The following is a 19,953-nucleotide window of genomic DNA, read 5'->3' as shown; positions in this document are numbered from 1 at the left end:
TAATAGATTTGCTGATGTGGGTAACAAAATGCTGAGAAAGATTTTTTTTGTGGGACAGTTATATACACGTGCTGGGGCATATTGAGTTTGACACTTCTGACGTAAGACATCAAGATAGAGGTTTGGAAGGCAAATGGGATGTGGATGATCAATCAAAAGACAGATCCAGTTTGAAGATGTAAACTTCAAAATCACATCAATACATGGTTCTGATGGAAACCCAACTGTCCTATGGAAATTATGTTAAGAGACAACCATAGTATGTCCAAATGTGAAGATTGGTTGAAAAGGGGAGCAGGCAGGAGATTAAGATTATCTGGAGATATGCAAACTATTAGATATAAAATTGACAAACAACAAGGTCTTACTGTACAATGCAGGGAACTGTATATACTATCCTGTGATAAATCGTAATGGAAAAGATTATAAAAACAAATGTGTGTATATAGGTATACATACATATATAAAACTGAATCACCTTGTTGCACAGCAGAAATCAACAAAACATTGCAAATCAACTGTTTTTCAATAAATTTTTTTAAAGATTATCTTGAGATAGAAGAAGAAAATACAGAGAATGGTTTTAATGAAGGAGTGTCAAACACATAGCAAGGTCAAAAAAAGAGATCTTACAAGTCTAAAAATGTCCATTGGTTTATAACAACATAGAGGCCGTTGGTGCCCTTGGTGGCCATGCTGAAGAGTAACCAAGAGGGAAGCAGGCAGAGTCAGCAAGCTTAACTGTACTGCCCTGACTCGAGTGTTCCATCTCTTTTTCCTCTGAGTCACCCTGAAAGGGTAGCTTATGTTTTGTCTTATATGAATCCCCACACAGGCCACATTTGACAGACCAGGTATGAACATCTGATCCAAGGGCAGCTAATCCTAAACCCTCAGAACACCTGAGTCAATCATATTTCTCTTCTAAGACTTTGAGCAAGAATATATCATAAAAATTTACTAGTGGGCCAAAGAAGGAAAGCTGAAGAAAAGCTATCATTTAGAGGCCAGAAGAGCCACAATGGGTCACACATAGACCAAAGTTATAGAATACAGAGGATGAGAGGGTTGGATGGCATCACTGACTCAATGGACATGAGTTTGAGCAAACTCCAGGACATAGTGAAGGACAAGGAAGTCTGGTGTGCTGCAGTCCATGGGGTTGCAAAGAGTAGGACACAACTTGACAACTGGACAAACAATGGAATACTGAATGCTTAAGCAAGCTAAGGAATTCATTGGTAGAGAGAAAAATGGACTCCAGCAGCAGAGAGAAGTGGGGTCACTCAAGAGAAAGAAGTCACTGGTCTCTACAACTCCTCAACTCCAGACAGCTTCCTGTTTCCAGCGCAGACACATGCCCATTAAGTTCCTTTATTCCTTGAGTAAGTCTGAGTTGAGTGTCTCTCTTCTTTGCAACCAGAAGAGCCTGACTAAAGTTATTTTAAAGGAGCTTTGTCTGTGAAGTGAAACAAAAATGTAAGGCAACAGAACAGGAGTTGTATAAAACAAAGGCCATTTGAGTTCTTTAAAATGGAATGAAGAAAAAAAGTAATAATAAATAAAAATGGAATGAAGAGATGTCAGTAAGCTACTTTGAGCAACTCAACCAGCAATCCCCTACTGATTTGTTCCTAAAGTTCTCTGGATTGGGAATGGGGCTGATGCTTGCCCAACTCATTCAGTTATTTAACAAGTCTCTTCGTTTGGGTCTTCATTTCCTTACCTATGAAGCAGTGATGTAAACCTTGACCTACTTATCTCATAGGATGGATAATCGTATTGAAAGAGTAGGTATCATATTAAAAAGTGAAAATATAAAATGCTAATAAAAATAATCACGAGTCATATCAATTACAGGAACAATTGTCTGCATTCTCTTTTTAGTAACGTCAGCTGAAGATTTACTGAGCAGTCCTACATCCACCCCATCCCACCTACCTGCCACTTCTTTCTCTTATAGTACTTACTCTGCCATTACTGTCTTTTATTTCTGGCCGAGTTTCACTAATATCCAATAACTGAATAATCAACACATCTCACCTTGAAACACTCTAACATGTTTGTTTGACTGGAAAAAAAAAAGTTATTCCAGCTATGATAGGCAAGAGAGTCCTTTAGAAATGGTAACTATTAGGTAGTAAACGGCCACAGTAGTGCCAGCAGTAAGCACCGGTGGTAGCGGTTGTCATGTCTACACTATAGAAAATTACATTTGGCCATGTGAAATTGAACTCAACTCTTACATCTCTATACCTCACACAGAACTCTATGTTGACTCTTATTTTTTAAACCAGGGTTTTTTTCATGCCACAATACCATTTTTAATATAATTGGGGAGTATCATAAACCTAATTCATTAGCAGACAGACAAGAATAACCTCGTTGTAACAGTCTCCTAGACTGCACTGTCCTCTACTCCCTGTCCATGAAGGTCAAGAGTTAGTTCAGAAAAAACACCAGTGTACCTCTGCAACAGTAGCAGCACTTGGGATTCTATTAGAACAGCGGATCCATTTTGTCACTTAATATGAAGATGAACGACGCTTTTCAAAGGTTGAGAACATTTTCTTGAACCTTTCTCTTGGTCAACACTGAGAGTCCATCTGTTGGTTCAGATTACTTGATGATGCAGCCTGTAAATAGAGCCTGTTATAAACCAAAGAACAGTAGCATGGCTAACAGAGCAGAATGGCTGAGAGGCCAGCCACCTTTGGCCCCGGCTTGGCTGGATACCTGGGTGTTCTGGGCATCCCCAGGTCTTCTGACCGGCTGATGGAGGGGAGAATAAAGCAGAACGTTCAACATCTAACCCAGTGCTTTAAAGGTATCTAGACAGTGCCCAGTACTTCCTCTTCTGTGTAGGTCTTGAAGGAATCTTTTACCCTGGGCTTGTTGAGTAACCCTCTCTTGCTAAGGATGAGATAAAAGAGATGGATATAAAGGCTTCTTTCTGCTCTGTATTTACCTGTCAATTGAGAAGGTTGTAAAGACGGCTCCTGGGACCACGGGTACCCAGAATCCCATGACACTATTCTCCCCACTTCTGTCAGTGTTTGAAATTATCCATAATAAAAAATTAAACTCAAAAGAAAAGGCGGTTTATATACTATTTAACTTTAGGGTTTGGGGAAAAGGGATCTCCCCCAAATGTTTTCCACCCCCTCCTAGTCAATGCTTTTCACTTCACAGTTGGAGATAAGATTGGAAATACAAACATAAATACGGATGAACAGTGACTAGAATTCACATTCAGATGGAAACTATTGAAAGCAGATCCTTTCCCAGGAGGGAGCAGCAGGGTATGGGGCACCTGAAGGGAGAGTGAGGGGGAGAACAGGACATGGAGATGAGAAATTGGGCGTTTCACAGTCATATTTTATTGACTTCACAGTATGGCCATCTCTCAGCCTCAAAAGATTCTTTGCGGGGGCAACCGGTACTGACTGAGAATCCCTCTTCTCCCATGAGCTTGCAATCCTGCCCCGTCCCCGCCACAGTCATCCTGGGCTTCAGAGACAAAGTCCTTCGCTGGCTTTTGACCCCTGCCCCCTTAATAATATTAGACCATAAAGTTGCTTAGCAGAGAGCAGTTGCCATGACGACGACATCCCCATCTCTGTAGCAGTGCCAGCTCTGAGACCCAGGGGCTCGGGCACATGGCAACAGGACAGCTTGCGAGGAACAATGGAGGGAGCCGACGGCAGATCCTTTTCATGCCTAATTACCCATGAGCACATGGCACAATGGCTTATTTAACTCCGCCTTGGCTCGGAATGGAGACAGGTTCTTGTTCCAGTTGGAAAGGATTCCAGCCCTGGCCCTTGCCTCCATGTCAGCGAGGGGCAGGGGGACAGGAGGAGTGAGTTATTGAAATGCACAGATCTTGTCTTCTTAATTATTTTGCATTTGGCTATCTTTCCTTGTCCCAGAAGCTAATTATTCCCAGTCAGGAAAATCGTTCCACCGAAGGTTAAGCTGCAAGCTGAACCACCTGACGACTGGTGTTGGGAGCCACTGTTCCCTAGGCCTTGAGGCAGTAGACTACCATTCTTTCTCAGAACTGACCAGACAGGCAGAGGGGAGAATGACTTATTAAACCCTCAGGATGTATAAGGTAACCTTCCTGGCTTCTATCTCACTGTTCCAGGAATCCTAGGATAGAATTCAGGCCTCGCCCCGTGGAATGTTGCAGACTGTGGAGAAGCGGTCCTGCCAGGACCAGGCTGTAAGGGGAGCCCAGGAAGAGGAGATGGAATGGAGCTAGGGGCACAGAGAGTCTCCACTCTATGCAGGCTCAAGACTGCCGTTTCCTCTACATGGGAAGTTCACCACTAACTCCCCAGCGCATTAAAGATGATGGGTGAGCAAAGGAGGCCATTGTCTCACAGAAATTAGGAGGATGAACGGCTTTCAGAGATTCACGCCACTGGTTCTCTGCCATAAAAACCAAATACATGAGATAATCAATTAGCAAAACTACACCTGTCAACTCAGATAACTGCTTTAAACATCAGTTTGGATCTCTGCTCCAGCTCTGTTCCTTATCACTTTTCTTTCAACCACAAAAGGTTCTTTGCGGGGGGGGGGTGGGGCAACCGGTGCTTACTGAGGTCCCTTCTTGTCCCATGAGCTTGCATGTTATTCCTTACCTCAAATAATCACAGGTAGAGAGACAAAGGCTTTCCCGGTCTCCTACCTGGATCAGGAAAGCCCAGCGGGCTCCGCTGTCCTCCTTCTGCGTATTTTCACCTCAGCACTGAATGCACTAAAGTGTAAGAGTGTAGAAACCATTATTTTGGGAAAACCCAGAGCACACTCTCCTCCTTCGGATAGTAAGAAGTGCACTGGTGATGGGATCACCACCATCTTTGAGAAGCTCAGAGGTGGCTATCCTCCACAGAACAGAACTGACAGCAGATAACAGTCATGAAATTGAACATCATGATATTAAGTGAAGTTTCAAGTGAGATTCAGGGTAAGATACGGCTTCGCGGCAGGTCCAGCCTCTAGTTCAAATTCTGATTCAATTTCAGATTCAATTCAAATTCAGATTCAATTGCCATTCAGGACTAGATTCAATGGTATTGATACTAGAGATACTAGACATGGATAAAGATGTTGTGTAGAACTGCAGGCCACACTAGAACACTGAGCAGATCGTGAATGTGGAGGGAAACCATGTCTCCTGCAGCAGAGATGACTGCTGACTGCCGTTTGAAAAGAAGCGCATGAGTAAATGAAAGACAACGGGATACCAAGTATCTGTGTGATGAGGGCTGCCCATCAGAAGCTGGGTATTACCTGATCACTGAGAGAGAAATTCCTGTGCAATGGAAATTGTGCATCAGGCCCGCAGGGATTCAGAAGGCACCAATAAATGATATGAGTAAGTGGCCAGACTTCCACGCCCCTTGCCATTTCTCCTTCAATTCACACCTGTGAAGAAGGACACATAGCTCAAATATTACCCAGCGACACCACCACTGAGCATATATCCCGGTAATTCAAAATGACACATGTGGTCTAATATTCAGTGCAGCACTATTTTAACAACAGCCAGGACACGGAAGAAACCCAGATATGCATCGACTGATGAGTGGATAAAGAAGCTGTGTTGAACTGAAAGTTGCTCAGTCGTGTCCGACTCATTGCGACCCCATGGACTACACAGTTCATGGAATTCTCTAGGCCAGAATACTGGAGTGGGTAACCTATCCCTTCTCCAGGGGATCTTCCCAACCCAGGAATTGAACCGGGGTCTCCTGCATTGCAGGCGGATTCTTTACTAACTGAGCTATCAGGGAAGCCCAATGGTATTAATACTTATATGCAATAGAATATTATTCAGTCATAAAAAGAAATGTAATTGGGTTATTTGCACTGACGTGGACAAACCTGGAGTCTGTTATACCGAGTGAAGTAAGTCAGAAAGAGAAAACAAGTAACATATATTAATGCATATATATGAAATCTAGAAAAAATAGCACTGACGAACCTATTTACAAGGCAGGAAAGAGACAACAGACGTAGGGAATGGACTCACGGACACAGTAGGGGAAGGGGAAAGAAGGACAAATTGAAAGGCTAGCACTGACATACATACACTGCCAGGTGTGAAATAGACAGCTAGTGGGAAGCTGCTGTTACAACACAGGGAACTCAACTCAGTGCTCCGATGACCTAGGTGGGGGGATGTGGGCAGAGTGGGGATCAAGAGAGAGGGATATATGTATACTTATAGCTGACTCACACTGTTGAATAGCAGAAACTAACACAACATTGTAAAACAATCATACTCCAATCTAAAAAAATAAACAAAAACCTAGTTTAAAAATGGGGCTACACCATATGTGGACAGCTGACACTTTCCAGCCTCATTCAGGAGAAACACTAAGGACGCTGGTAAAGGATAATTCCCCTAGAAATCAGAACTTCAAAGCAGCAATCCAGGCCATACACTTCATATGGAGGATGGTGTGAGGTCTGGATACGTACATGAACTCCTGAGAAGTGGCCAGTTGCTTGGCTGAAAGGGACACCACTAGAATATGTGTGTATTCATTTTTTGTGGCTGCTGTTACAGACTACCACAAACTTGATAGCTTAAGGCCATAGACATTTATTCTCTCACAGTTCTGGAGGCCTGAAGTCTGAGACCACTATTACTGGATTGACAGAAACGTGTTGGAGGCTTGAAAGGAAAATCCATCCCTCTCTTCTTCAAGCTACTGATGACTACTGGCACTCCTGGGCTTGTAGCCACATCACTGAAGCCTGGTCTCCATCTTCACACGCTCTGCTCCTTAGTTTTTATCAAATTCCTCTGCCTCTTTCTTATAAAGACACATGTGTTTTTAAGACCCACACAGATAACCTCTGGATCTCAGGATCCTTCATCTAGTCAGATCTGCAAAAACTACTTTTCCAAATAAGATCATATTTATAGATTCCAGAAATGAAGGCCAGATCCCTTCAGCGGCTCCTATTAATCCACCACAATTTGGAACGAGCAGGTCCTAGAAAGAGATTTGTGAGTGGACCTATGTGAGTGAGCACAAAAATTATGAGAGAACAGGCTTTTGGACATGACTAGTTGGGGTGGAGAGTGAAAAAGTTGGCTTAAAGCTCAACATTCAGAAAATGAAGAGCATGGCATCTGGTCCCATCACTTCATGGGAAGTAGATGGGGAAACAGTGGAAACCATGTCAGACTTTATTTTCCTGGGCTCCAAAATCACTGCAGATGGTGACTGCAGCCATGAAATTAAAAGACGCTTGTTCCTTGGAAGAAAAGTTATGACCAACCTAGATAGCATATTCAAAAGCAGAGACATTATTTTGCCAACAAAGGTCCGTCTAGTCAAGGCTATGGTTTTTCCTGTGGTCATGTATGGATGTGAGAGTTGGACTGTGAAGAAAGCTGAGCACTGAAGAACTGATGCTTTTGAAGTGTAGTGTTGGAGAAGACTCTTGAGAGTCCCTTGGACTGCAAGGAGATCCAACCAGTCCATTCTGAAGGAGATCAGCCCTGGAAGGAATGATGCTAAAGCTGAAACTCCAGTACTTTGGCCACCTCATGTGAAGAGTTGACTCATTGGAAAAGACTCTGATGTTGGGAGGATTGGGGGCAAGAGGAGAAGGGGACAACAGAGGATAAGATGGCTGGATGGCATTACTGACTCGATGGACGTGAGTCTGAGTGAACTCCTGGAGTTGGTGATGGACAGGGAGGCCTGACGTGCTGCGATTCATTGGGTCGCAAAGAGTCGGACATGACTGAGCAACTGAACTGAACTGAGGGGGGTGGTGACAGGGAAGGGGAGGGTGGGACAAATTGGGAGAGTAGCACTAACATGTATACACTACCGTGTGTAAAAGAAAGCTAGTGTGAATAGCACTAGGAGTTCCACTCGGTGCTCTGTGATAACCTGGAGCAGTAGGATGAGGCGGGTGGTAGGAGGGAGGCTCCAGAGAGAGGGGATATATGTATACATACATGGCTGATTCACATCATTATACAGCAAAAACTACAGAATACTGTAAAGCAATTATACTACAATTATAAAGTAAATTTTAAAATAATTGAGAATTCTTCTGTCTCATGTTACCATTAGCCAAACAGAAAAATGTTCTCAGTCCCCAGGGAGACAGCATGCCCTGCAATAGATGTCAGTCAGCTTCTCAGTTTGGCTTAGTACCAACTCAGGGGCCCCGAGCCACCCCTGAGTGGCTATGGCGGCAAAGGTGGAGTATCACATAGTCACAACACTGTGGGCTCCCTCCCACAAGGGTTCTTGATCCTGCACAGCCTGCCAGCTGCAGAGACCAATTCTAACCACTTGATAGGGTACCATTCCTCTACGACACTGCTTCTCAATCTATCTATGGTGAGCAACCAGGTCTGCTGTTCTTAAACCTCTAAACAAAATATTTTTCTATGGCGCAATGAAATTAATTACTAGAAAAATGATTAGATATTTGAATGTGGCACCAACAAATTATTTTTTAATTTCTAAGCCCTTCCTCTCAATTTCTATACTATTCTCAGATTGGTAAAAGACACATCACAGGTTTCATGGACTTCATTTTGAGTAGCATTGCCTTATAAACACCCACTCCAGTGTTCCTGCCTGGAGAATCCCAGGGACAGGGGAGCCTGGTGGGCTGCCATCTATGGGGTCGCACAGAGTCGGACACGACTGAAGCGACTTAGCAGCAGCAGCAGACCTATAAACAGGCCAGCACTGATTGTTAGATCAGTTCCACTAGGTCTTTTCCACTCTGAAAGGAGCAGTAGTTCTTCTCTATTCAGGGTTACTTCTATTCAGAAAATGGGTTTTCATTCCCTGCTCCTGTGCATGTTGCTTCCACCAGTACCACAATCCAGATGTCTACTCCACTGACATGGTACAACACTCAAGACTGCCTCAGACCAACAGAGATATTTTACAGTCAAGGAGGTGCAACACTGGACACAGAATCACGGGACCCACTGTACCGTGCACCCCATCACACACAGCCGGCCAGCCAATTAGCTTGATGGCCCGTGACTCTAAAAGCTGGAATTCGTGAATCCGGGAACCCAAGGAGAGTAGTAAGACTGAATCCTCTCAGAATCACTCCCAGTGATTGCTTCCCCGTTTCTGCATCATCAGACTCTGCCGGGTTAAAGGTCCTGGCTCTTTGGAGAGAATGCTTCCACCAGTTTTACTAAGATGAAAGCAAGAGTAGCCAGACAGCCACTTATCTCTCCTCACCTCAACGGAGTAGAGGTCAAAGAAAAGAACTGCTGGACTCCTGGTGGTAAATAAACCTGATTACTATGAAAAATGAGGATTGCTGTGCCACAGTTGAGAGCAGGGAGTCTGAGGGATTGCCTGGAAGCCAGGGAACCTCTGAGGTTTCTCTCTGTTTTCATGTTCAGTGACTACAGCAAATCAGCAACTGCAGTGACCATAACTCAAATGGTCAAGGTAACTTAGCGTGCCAACCCCACAGGAGTGGAAAGCTAGATTTCCCCACCGGACAGCTAACGGGGTGGCTGATAGAAAGGAAAACCTAAATGGAGTCGAAGAGAGAAGAGATGATCAAAAATGGCCTGGGGACCAACTGCTGTTTATTTCCACAATCTTCTTGACCTAAGTCTTATGCCAGATTGCTGCCACCAGCCACTATCCTGATGAGCTCTTTGTGATTAGCTCAGCTTTTACCAGCTCTGTCTGAAAATAAGTGAAAATACTCTCTTCTCACAAAAATGAGGTGCCACACTGTAACTGAGAACCAGATGTGAGAGAAGGACCCAACGGGACACTTCAGTGGTGCAAGTGTAATACTGTCAGTGACTTATTTTGCACCATCCTCTCAGTGACTTATTTTGCACCATCCTCTCAACTGTATCGGTTTTGGGGAGCCCTTTAACACCTGTTCCACCCCAGTTGCCACTGTAACAACAGACTTTCTGTGGACATCAGTTTACTAAATTCCAAGCAGCAGACACCTCACTAACATAGCCTCATATTGGCACATCTTCTGCCTCATTCCTCTTTTTCTTCCTCCTCCTTCCTGTGATTATATTCCTTAATGAAGTGGTAGCTCATAAGCTTTTCTCTCACCCTATGTTTTCTGCAAAGACCCAGGCTAAGGTATTAGCCAGAGGTCCTATGACTTGAAGAGTCTGTGCTGTCACTACCTTTCTGCCTAGGGTGGGTCACCAATTATTGATACTATAAATAATAAGGTATAGCCTTCCTGCTAAAATGGAACACCTTTCTTTACTTTAGCTTATCCAACAGTTAAAAGAATTTCTAGATAGACTAAAATATCAAAGTCAAGTAAAAAGAGTTGAAGGAGGCAGAGAGCAGTCACAAAGATCAAGAGCTTGGTGTAGAAGAGAGGAAAAGGAAAAAGTTCTCTGTCATCAGAATAATACAAAGAATATGAATCTCAATTTGGTGCCACTGAGCTGCTGAGCAGGCAGGCAATCTCTGCTTCATATGTGACTTATCAATAGCGTTAATAAGCACGTGAGCATGCTCATCGCTCAGTCATGTCTAACTCTCTGTGACCCCATGGTCACAAAGCCTGTAGCCCACCAGGCTCCTCTGTCCATGGGTTTCTTCAGGCAAGAATACTGGAGTAGGCTGTCATTTCCTACTCCAGGTGATCTTCCCAACCCAGGGATCAAACCCACATCTCCTGCATCTCCTGCATTGACAGCTGGATTTATCTCCCACTGTGTCACCTGGAAAGCCTATACTTTATTCATTTCTTCAGTGAGAACTGCCATTGTGTCACAATGAGAAAATTATTAATAAATGCTGATTAAGTGTTCTTTATTAGATTGTGAAAGTACACCATTTTTCAAGAAAACAAGCAAAAAAAGTGAAAATAAACAAAAAGAAAAAAAAATCCTATAAAAACTTGAAAATGTATTGTGTATTAGTTGAAAGGACTGACTACATGTCAGATGAATAAGTCACCTTAAAATTTTTTCTTAACTTACATAACCATGCCCTAGCAACTCTTTAAATTATAAAGAAAAATATTCTCTCCATGTGGGAAAAATAAAATCAATTTAAAAGTCAGTGAATTCTCTCAGATCTCTGCAATTCTAAACACCAATATAGTATCTATAAAAACTAAAGAGAAGAATATTTTGACATAAAAATAGTTTTCCATCCAAAATACTTTTCCCATGTAAAGCATAGAAGACAGCAGCTAAGATCTTAGTCCAATTCATATCTCCCATACTGATCAAAGGCCAAGTCTGAAGCAAACCATAGTATTCCATCCTTCTGACTATAGTAACTGGACATATATTCAGAGATGTATGATTTAAACTCTGTCAGCTAGAATCTGCCCTTGGAATTATATTCACTAAAGTTGGAAGGAAGAAAAAGAAACTCCTGCTTTTTCAGTCATGAAACTAAGATGATAAAAACTTAAGAGTTGCTGGGACCAATGTTCCCACCAAATGGAAAAAAAAAAAAGCATTCTTTCTAGATATAGACTGGGACTTCCCTGGTGGCTCAGATGGTAAAGCGTCTGCCTACAATGTGGGAGACCAGGTTCAATCCCTGGGTTGGGAAGATCCTCTGGAGAAGGAAATGGCAACCCACTCCAGTACTCTTGCCTGGAAAATCCCATGGACAGAGGAGCATGGTAGGCTGCAGTCCATGGGGTCGCAAAGAGTTGGACACGACTGAGCAACTTCACTTTCACTTTTCATTAGATATAGATAGTTATGTATATATGTTACATATATTTGTGTGTGATGTATATGTATATGTTACAGACAGAGATACAAAGAAACCAAGTAGAGAGAAACATAGATGAGGCAAAAAAAAAAAAAACAGCATCTAGAAAGTGGCTGGATCTCTGGTTCCAATTCCCACTTTAGTAAGATGTGCCTATCCTGAAATCTCTACCTTCTATTCTAGAGTTGCAACAATATTTTGTCAACAAACCTCTTCAATTTTTCCTTCTGTTTGTTTTTTCCTAAGTTAAATTGAGTTTTTTCAATAACAAGCTTTTTCATAGAGATTTGCTACCAGGTTTAGGGTATTACAAATGGCAGACACTAAAATATGGAATTGCCTATGTGAAAATCAGGCAGTGCACCTCGTTTAATACAAGATGACTAGCTCATTTTATTTTCTCACTTCCCAACTTTACTTCCAAATAATAATCTTGGTTGAAAAGCCATATTTTGCTATAAAATTGTTCATATTATTTGTTCCACTGCTAATTTTCTTTCATATTTGCATTTAAGTTTTATAATAGCAATCTTTGTTACATAGCAAAGTTGCAGATTTCATGTGTCCTTTCGGCGTCTTGAGGATTAAATAATGCTCCCTCCGAAGCTGCTGTTTTGGGAGCTTTGTCTCTGATGACTGTGGAGCTAAAGAGATGAGCATTAGTTCAAGGGAGCTGGATCTGAAATCAGAAGGGAACAGTAAGACAGAGATGACAGCTTTATTAAGAGACCCTTTTCCTGCCTGTGGCCACTGATCCAAGATCATGGCAGGCCAGAGCACCGTGCAACCTGAAGAACTGCAAAAGCTGCCTGCTCCACACTTCAGTGCAAAGAAGAGAACAATATATGAAGCCCCTGAGAGGTAGGCTGAAGGCAGAGAAATATAGGACGGGGGGAGGGGAGGTAACAGACCTGATTTCTCAGACATCTTTCAAAAATTTCCTTCCTTAGACTCTGTAAACAAAGTAATAATTCCCATCCCACCCACTTTGTAAAATGCATCCAGATGTCTCTGGTGGTCCAATGGTTACGAATCGCCTGTCAATGCAGGACACACAGGTTCGATCCCTGGTCCAGGAAGATTCCACATGCCTCAGGGCAGCTATTAATAAGCCCATGCACCACAGCCACTGAAGTCCCCCCACCTGGAGCTCGTGCTCCACAACAAGAGAAGTCGCCGCAATAGGAAACCTGCACACTTCAACGAAGAGCAGCATCCGCCCGCAGCAACTAGAATAAGCCTGAACACAGCAACAAAGACCCAGTGCAGACAAAAATTAATTAACTAAATGCGACCGACTGAGGAGCCATGAGAGAACAGAGGTCAAGTTTGCTTTGTCCACCAGGCCAGTTCATTATTAGTATTTCATGGTGCAGAGGCCTGTTACTAAGGAAGAGAAACCACAGAGAAGGGGTCTAAATTCAAAGATCATGATTTGAAAAAAATTTAGTGTTTGTTACTAGCTAACATAGAAACTTAAGAACAAAAAAAGTTCTTGTTTTAATTTTACATGTTTTAACAAAGTAAATCCAAATCAGGCAACCAAAAGTTTATTTTCTTTCTACTTCCCATATTTCCTACAGGTAAAATCAGTTTTTAAAAAATAGTAATTTTACTCTTTCTATATAAGATGATTGATTTATTTTGCTGTTAGTTACCCACCTCTCACCTCTACTTCCAAATAATGTCAATGTAATCTAGGTTAAAAAGCCATATTCTTGAAAAAAATTGTTTTTACAATATATTTCATTTCTATTTTTTTTCTTTTTTTTTTTAATTTTTAAACTTTACAAAATTGTATTTGTTTTGCCAAATAATGGTATTTATAACAATTACTGGTAAATCTGCATTTAATTGGTTTTGGTGCTTACTGTATAGATTTTTAATTCTTTAATGTTTTCTTGAGATATAACTTAAAGCATACAAATATTGTGTTCAGTCTCTAAGAACTGTCCCCCTGCATGGCAACTACTATTCTGACTTATCATGAGAGATTAGTTGGTCTGTTTTTTTTTTAATTTACATAAATATAACCATATAACTCTTCCCCTCCCCAGATTCTTTCACTTAATGTTAAGTCTAAAAGATTCATTCCTATCATATGCAGTCTTAGTCATGATTTCATTGCCGTGCAATATTCTATTGTGTGACTACACTACAACTTATTTATCCATTCAACTAATGGATAGATATCTGAATTGTTTGCAGGTTTTGACTATGGTAAACACTCTTATAAATGGCTATGGATAAACATAAGCACTCATTTCTTTGGGGTATATATTCACTAGTGTATAACAGAATGGGTGTGTGTGGCTTTATTAGATTCTGCCAAACACTCTTCCTGTGCACTGGTAACAATTCACCTTCAAGGGTTAGACTTCCATTAACTTCACATCTTCACCAACAGTATTGTTATTTTTGTGAATTTCACTATCCTTACTTTAATTAATTTTATGAGGTGCAGCTCCCCTGTCCCATGCCTCCTCCCAGGTTATACCCCTACCCAGGCATGGTAACTACAATTTTGACCTTTTGTCATGAGAGATTAGTTGGTCTGGTTTGAAATTCACATAAATAGAACCATACAATATATACTCTTTTCCCCCGCTCTGGATTCTTTCTGCACCTTCTTGTAATTTTTTTTTTTAAGAAATTAATATCCTGTTGGTTCTTCTTGAAGTATTTATTTTCTTTTTGACTGCATCAGGTCCTAGTTGCTGCACATGGGCTCTTCACTGCAGTATGCAGGCTTAGTTACCCTGCAGCATGTGGGATCTTAGTTCAATGATCGGTGATGGAACCCTCAACTCCTGCATTGGAAGCCAGAGTCTTAACCACTGGACCACCAGGAAATCCCTACCTTCTTGTGATTTTGTGTTTCTAAAATGCAGAGTACCTTTTCATATGCTTATAAACCACTTGGGTATCTTTTCTGGTGAAAGGTTTGCTGGAGGCTTTTCCTGGGAGAGAAAGGTCATCCACGCTGAAGGGACAGGGATGCGCCAAATCACTGAGCTGAGATATATGGTTTTCTCTCTATTTGACTTGGGGTTCATTGACCTTCTTGACACATTACAATTTTTAAATCTAACTTGGACTTTGGGGGGCAATTATTACTTCAAATATTTTTTCTGCCCCCAATTTTCTCTACTGTCAGGTACAGTTATAGGATATATATATATATATATATATATATATATATATATATATATATACAGGAGAAAAAAATTCAAGAAGTGGCAAATTGGCCATTGCAACTAAATGATAGGCTATATGACAGTTTGTGGTCAGAGATAAGGAAGGATACAGAAGTTTGGACCATATGACAGAAGACTTTGCGTAGATCTCTCACCCCCATTTCCCTGTGCTAGTCTGCTGTTTTGGTTTTTGTTTTGTTTTTCCAATACTATTTATTAAGTACTTTCTACATGTAATGCAATATACTAGGATATTTAGGGAATGCAAAGAATAAGGAAGGACCTATATCTCTAGAAGGTGATAACCCAGATGAGATGTTAAGGGTATCAGTCAGTTCAGTCATTCAGTTGTATGCAACTGTTTGCAACCCCATGGACTACAGCATGCCAGGCTTCCCTGTCCATCACCAACTCCCGGAGCTTACTCAAACTCATGTCCATCGACTCAGTGATGCCATCCAACCATCTCATCCTTGATTGTCCCCTTCTCCTCCTGCCTTCAATCTTTCCCAGCATCAGGGTCTTTCCAAATGAGTCAATTCTTCGCATCAGGTGGCCACTGTTGGAGTTTCAGCTTCAGCATCAGTCCTTCCAATGAATATTCAGGACTGATTTCCTTCAGGACTGACTGGTTGAATCTCCTTGCAGTCCAAGGGACAATCAAGAGTCTTCTCCAACACCACAGTTCAAAAGCATCAATTCTTCGTGACTCAGTCTTCTTTATAGTCCAATTCTCACATCCACACATGACTACTGGAAAAACCATAGCTTTGACTAGACAGATCTTTGTTGGCAAAACAATGTCTCTGCTTTTTAATATGCTGTCTAAGTTGGTCATAGCTTTTCTTCCAAGGAGCAAGTGTCTTTTAATTTCATAGCTGCAGTCACCATCTGCAGTGATTTTGGAGCCTAAGAAAATAAAGTCTCTCACTGTTTCCATTGTTTCCCCATCTATTTGCCATCAAGTGATGGGACCAGATGCCGTGATCTTAGTTTTCTGAATGTTGAGTTTTAAGCCAGCTTTTTCACTCTCCTCTTTCAGTTTCATCAAGAGGCTTTTTAGTTCCTCTTCACTTTCTGCCATACGAGTGGTATTATCTGCATATCTGAGGTTATTGATATTTCACCTGGCAATCTTGATTCCAGCTTGTGCTTCATCCAGCCTGGCATTTCACATGATGTACTCTGCATATAAGTTAAATATACGCAGTGACAATATACAGCCTTGATGTACTCCTTTACCGATTTGGAACCAGTCTTTTGTTCCATGTCCAGTTCTGTTGCTTCTTGACCTGCGTACAGATTTCTCAGGAGGCAGGTCAGGTCCTCTGGTATTTCCATCTCTTTAAGAATTTTCCACAATTTGTTGTGATCCACACAGTCAAAGGCTTTGGCGTAGTCAATAAAGCAGAAGTAGATGTTTTTCTGAAACTCTCTTGCTTTTTTGATGATCCAACAGATGCTGGCAACTAGATCTCTGATTCCTCTGCCTTTTCTAAATCCAGCTTGAACATCTGGAAGTTCACAGTTCACATACTGTTGAAGCCTGGCTTGAAGAATTTTGAGCATTACTCTGCTGGCATGTGAGATGAGTGCAACTGTGCGGTAGTTTGAGCATTCTTTGGCATTGCCTTTCTTTGGAATTGGAATGAAAACTGACCTTTTCCAGTCCTGTGGCCATTGCTGAGTTTTCCAAATTTGCTGGCATATTGAGTGCAGCACTTTCACAGCATCATCTTTTAGGATTTGAAACACAGCAAATGAATGAACCCATAGACAAAGCCCTACTGTGGGACTAGAGTCCTCTGCAAATCCAATTCCTCATTAATCCAAAGAGACCAGGCACAAAGGCAAGTAAACACTTCCAAAAATGAGAGAATTTTAAACAATGTCAGGATATTAAAAAATCGGAGTCTGTACATAGAAAACACACTTAGGGTTATCAAAGGACCGGAGGAAGAGGAACGAATTAGGAGTTTGGGATTAAAATATACAAACTACTATATATAAAATAGATAACCAACAAGGAACTATACACAGTATCTTGTAATAACCTATAATGGAAGAGAATGTGAAAAAAAGAATATATGTATGTATGTATACATAACTGAATCACTCTGCTGTACACTTGAAACTAACACTCTGTAAATCAACTATATTTCAGTAAAAATTTTTTAAAAAATCAGAGTCTTAAAAATTTTTTTAAAAATCAGATCTGAAGAACATAAGCAGACTCATGTTCTACTTATCCCTACACTGCCTCACAATAAAACCCAACTGCTAATCAAAATTTGTGGAATTTCAAATCTGGCACAATATTTGGATCTAGCAAAGGAAGGGGTTACTCCTACCTCAATCTCCAATCTAATGGAGAAATTGTTTACTTAAATCATGGACACACATCCTCACCAGAATGCAGTGAGAATGAATTAGTAACAGAAAAATCTAAGCTGCAGGCTCTCTTCTCTGAAAAGTTTACATAGACCTCTCCCTCATGACGTGACTATGCTGAAGTCTGCGTCATTTAGAGAGTCCCAGGGCACAAGCCATTCAAATGTGACGTCTGTATTTTAGAGGAGAAGGTCTTTCAGCGAAGTTTACCAATCACGGCCTCGGAAAAGTAAACTTGGCAAACCCAGACCTCCTTGGCATTAAACAGATGTCAGCTTCCCCATGTAAACGGCCCCCATGACTCAGTCTCAAGCTGCGAGATGAGGGCACACTAAAGCCATTAGCATTCACTCCATCCAGCCAGCAGGCCACCTACTCACACGGCTGGCTGGTCACTCTGCTTCTCAGACCAAGATCCACGACCTCCCCCAGCCAACTTCTCCAATCCTTTCTTATTCCAGAATTATACCTGCTACAACTTCCTATTTATTCTGTTCTCTGCATCTGACATATACATACTCAAGACATCTCTGAGAAGGGTGTTTCCTGCAATTTGGAAGGATTTCCATTCTCTCTGTATCTAAGTAAGTATCAAAGTTAGACCAGAGTTCTGGATCCATTCTTCTCTCATGCACTCAGGCATGAAGATCAGCCCCACGTCTGCACCAGCGCTCTTGATCCTATTCTCCTTCTCTTTAAATCCTAGGTGATACCTAAGTATTTGCTATATATCACATATATGTGTGTGTGTGTGTTTGTATAGGTTCTTGGCTAGTCCATCTCCAACCCCTTCCTACAAGCCCTCTGGCATGTATATGCCACCGTGATCTTCTCCATGTCTAGAGGTTTAATGTAGAACGTAATGACTATGTGAAGTGAAGTGAAGCTCGCTCAGTCGTGTCCAACTCTTTGCAACCCCATGGACTGTAGCCTACCGTGCTCCTCCGTCCATGGGATTCTCCAGGCAAGAATACTGGAGTGGGTTGCCATTTCCTTCTCTGACTTCACTTTCACTTTTCACTCTCATGCATTGGAGAAGGAAATGGCAGCCCACTCCAGTGTTCTTGCCTGGAGAATCCCAGGGACGGGGGGAGCCTGGTGGGCTGCCATCTATGGGGTCGCACAGAGTTGGAAACGACTGAAGTGACTTAGCATATAGGAGAGAACACGATGGTGGAGGAGTAGGTGGACGTGGAGTACATCTCTCTCCACGGATACATCAGGAATACACCTTCAGACACAGGAGACCAGACAGGAGTACCTGACCAGAGGTAAAGAAAATACAGAACCACACAAAACTCGGTAGGTCGAAGGAACTAGGGGGAAAAACAGGAGAATTAGTAGGACTGGACCTGCCCTAGGCGGGTCAGGGAACTGAAGCAGGGGTCTGATCCCCACATCAGGGCAACTGAGTCAGAAGAGAAACATTTAAGGCTGAGAGTGAAACAGCTGGTCTGTGGCAGCCTAAATGGAATGAGAATCAGGCAGTCCTTGCCACAGCCATACATACCCCAGACAGGGATGCAGGTCCCCGGCAAGGCACAGGAGCTGGAAGCTGGATTTTAGGGATTGTGGAGCAATCCCAGGGCAAGGGCTGCTGTTGACTGCAGAGAGACCGATCAAGGGGATGTGAGGGAGAAGAATGTGGTGGGAAATGCCTATGGAAGAAAGTCAGGCAGCCATGGAAGCAAGGTGTCACGTGTAGTGGGTGGAGCCATCACCATAGCCTCTTCCTCCCCACACGCCAGCATCAGCAGTTGAACAACAGAGAGGCTGGCACATCAAACGCCTGATCCACTGAACTACAGAGCAGGACCCCACCTAGCGTGCTGCTTTAAGTGTCTTATGCACTGATCTACAGAGTAGGACTCCAGCCAGAAGAGCCGCTCTCTGTGCCTAACATGCTGAACAACAGAGAAGGACCCCAGACAAGGGAGCCCTTTAAGTGTCTGAAAGGGCAGAGCTATGGAGCAAGACTGGCCAAGGAAGCCTTCTGACTGCCAGCTACAAGAAGTTCAAAAAAAGACTCTAAAAAGGCCATAACTTCTGCCAGCTACAAGAGGTTCAAAAAAAGATTCAAAAAAAGGCCATAACTTCTGGGGCAGAGGCAGTCTATACCCCTGCACATTTTGGGCCAAAGCAGCAAGCCAAGAAGCTCTGCCACCTTCATGCTCAACTCTCACAGGGGCACTGCTGCCACAAGGCAAAAATACATATATATATTCCGTCTATGTGCACAGGGTTGCTTCAGTCATGTCCAACTCTTTGTGGTCCTGTAGACTGTGGCCTGCCAGGCCTCTCTGTTAGGGGAGGTTCTCCAGGCAAGAATACTGGAGTATACTGGCCAACACTGGTTGCCATACTCTAGAGCACTGTACTTCCTGCTGCCCTAGCCGCAACTCCCCTGAGTACCTGGTGCGGCCAGAACCCCTGAGACCCAAGCAGCTGCACCACCTCCACCCCTGGCCCTCACAGGGGCAAACCCCAGTCCTCCAGGGCAGCCTCAGGAGCAAACCCCAGTGGATGACCCACGTGCAGAGGTGGAAATAAAACCACAATTGAAACCCAGGGGCGGTGTGGCTAAGGAAGAAGACCCAAAACCTTCC

The sequence above is a fragment of the Bos mutus genome, chromosome 15 (genome assembly GCF_027580195.1).
Source record: "Bos mutus isolate GX-2022 chromosome 15, NWIPB_WYAK_1.1, whole genome shotgun sequence".
NCBI classification, from domain to species: domain Eukaryota; kingdom Metazoa; phylum Chordata; class Mammalia; order Artiodactyla; family Bovidae; genus Bos; species Bos mutus.
The sequence above is the reverse complement of the archived record's forward strand: the minus strand, read 5'-3'. Positions refer to the sequence as shown.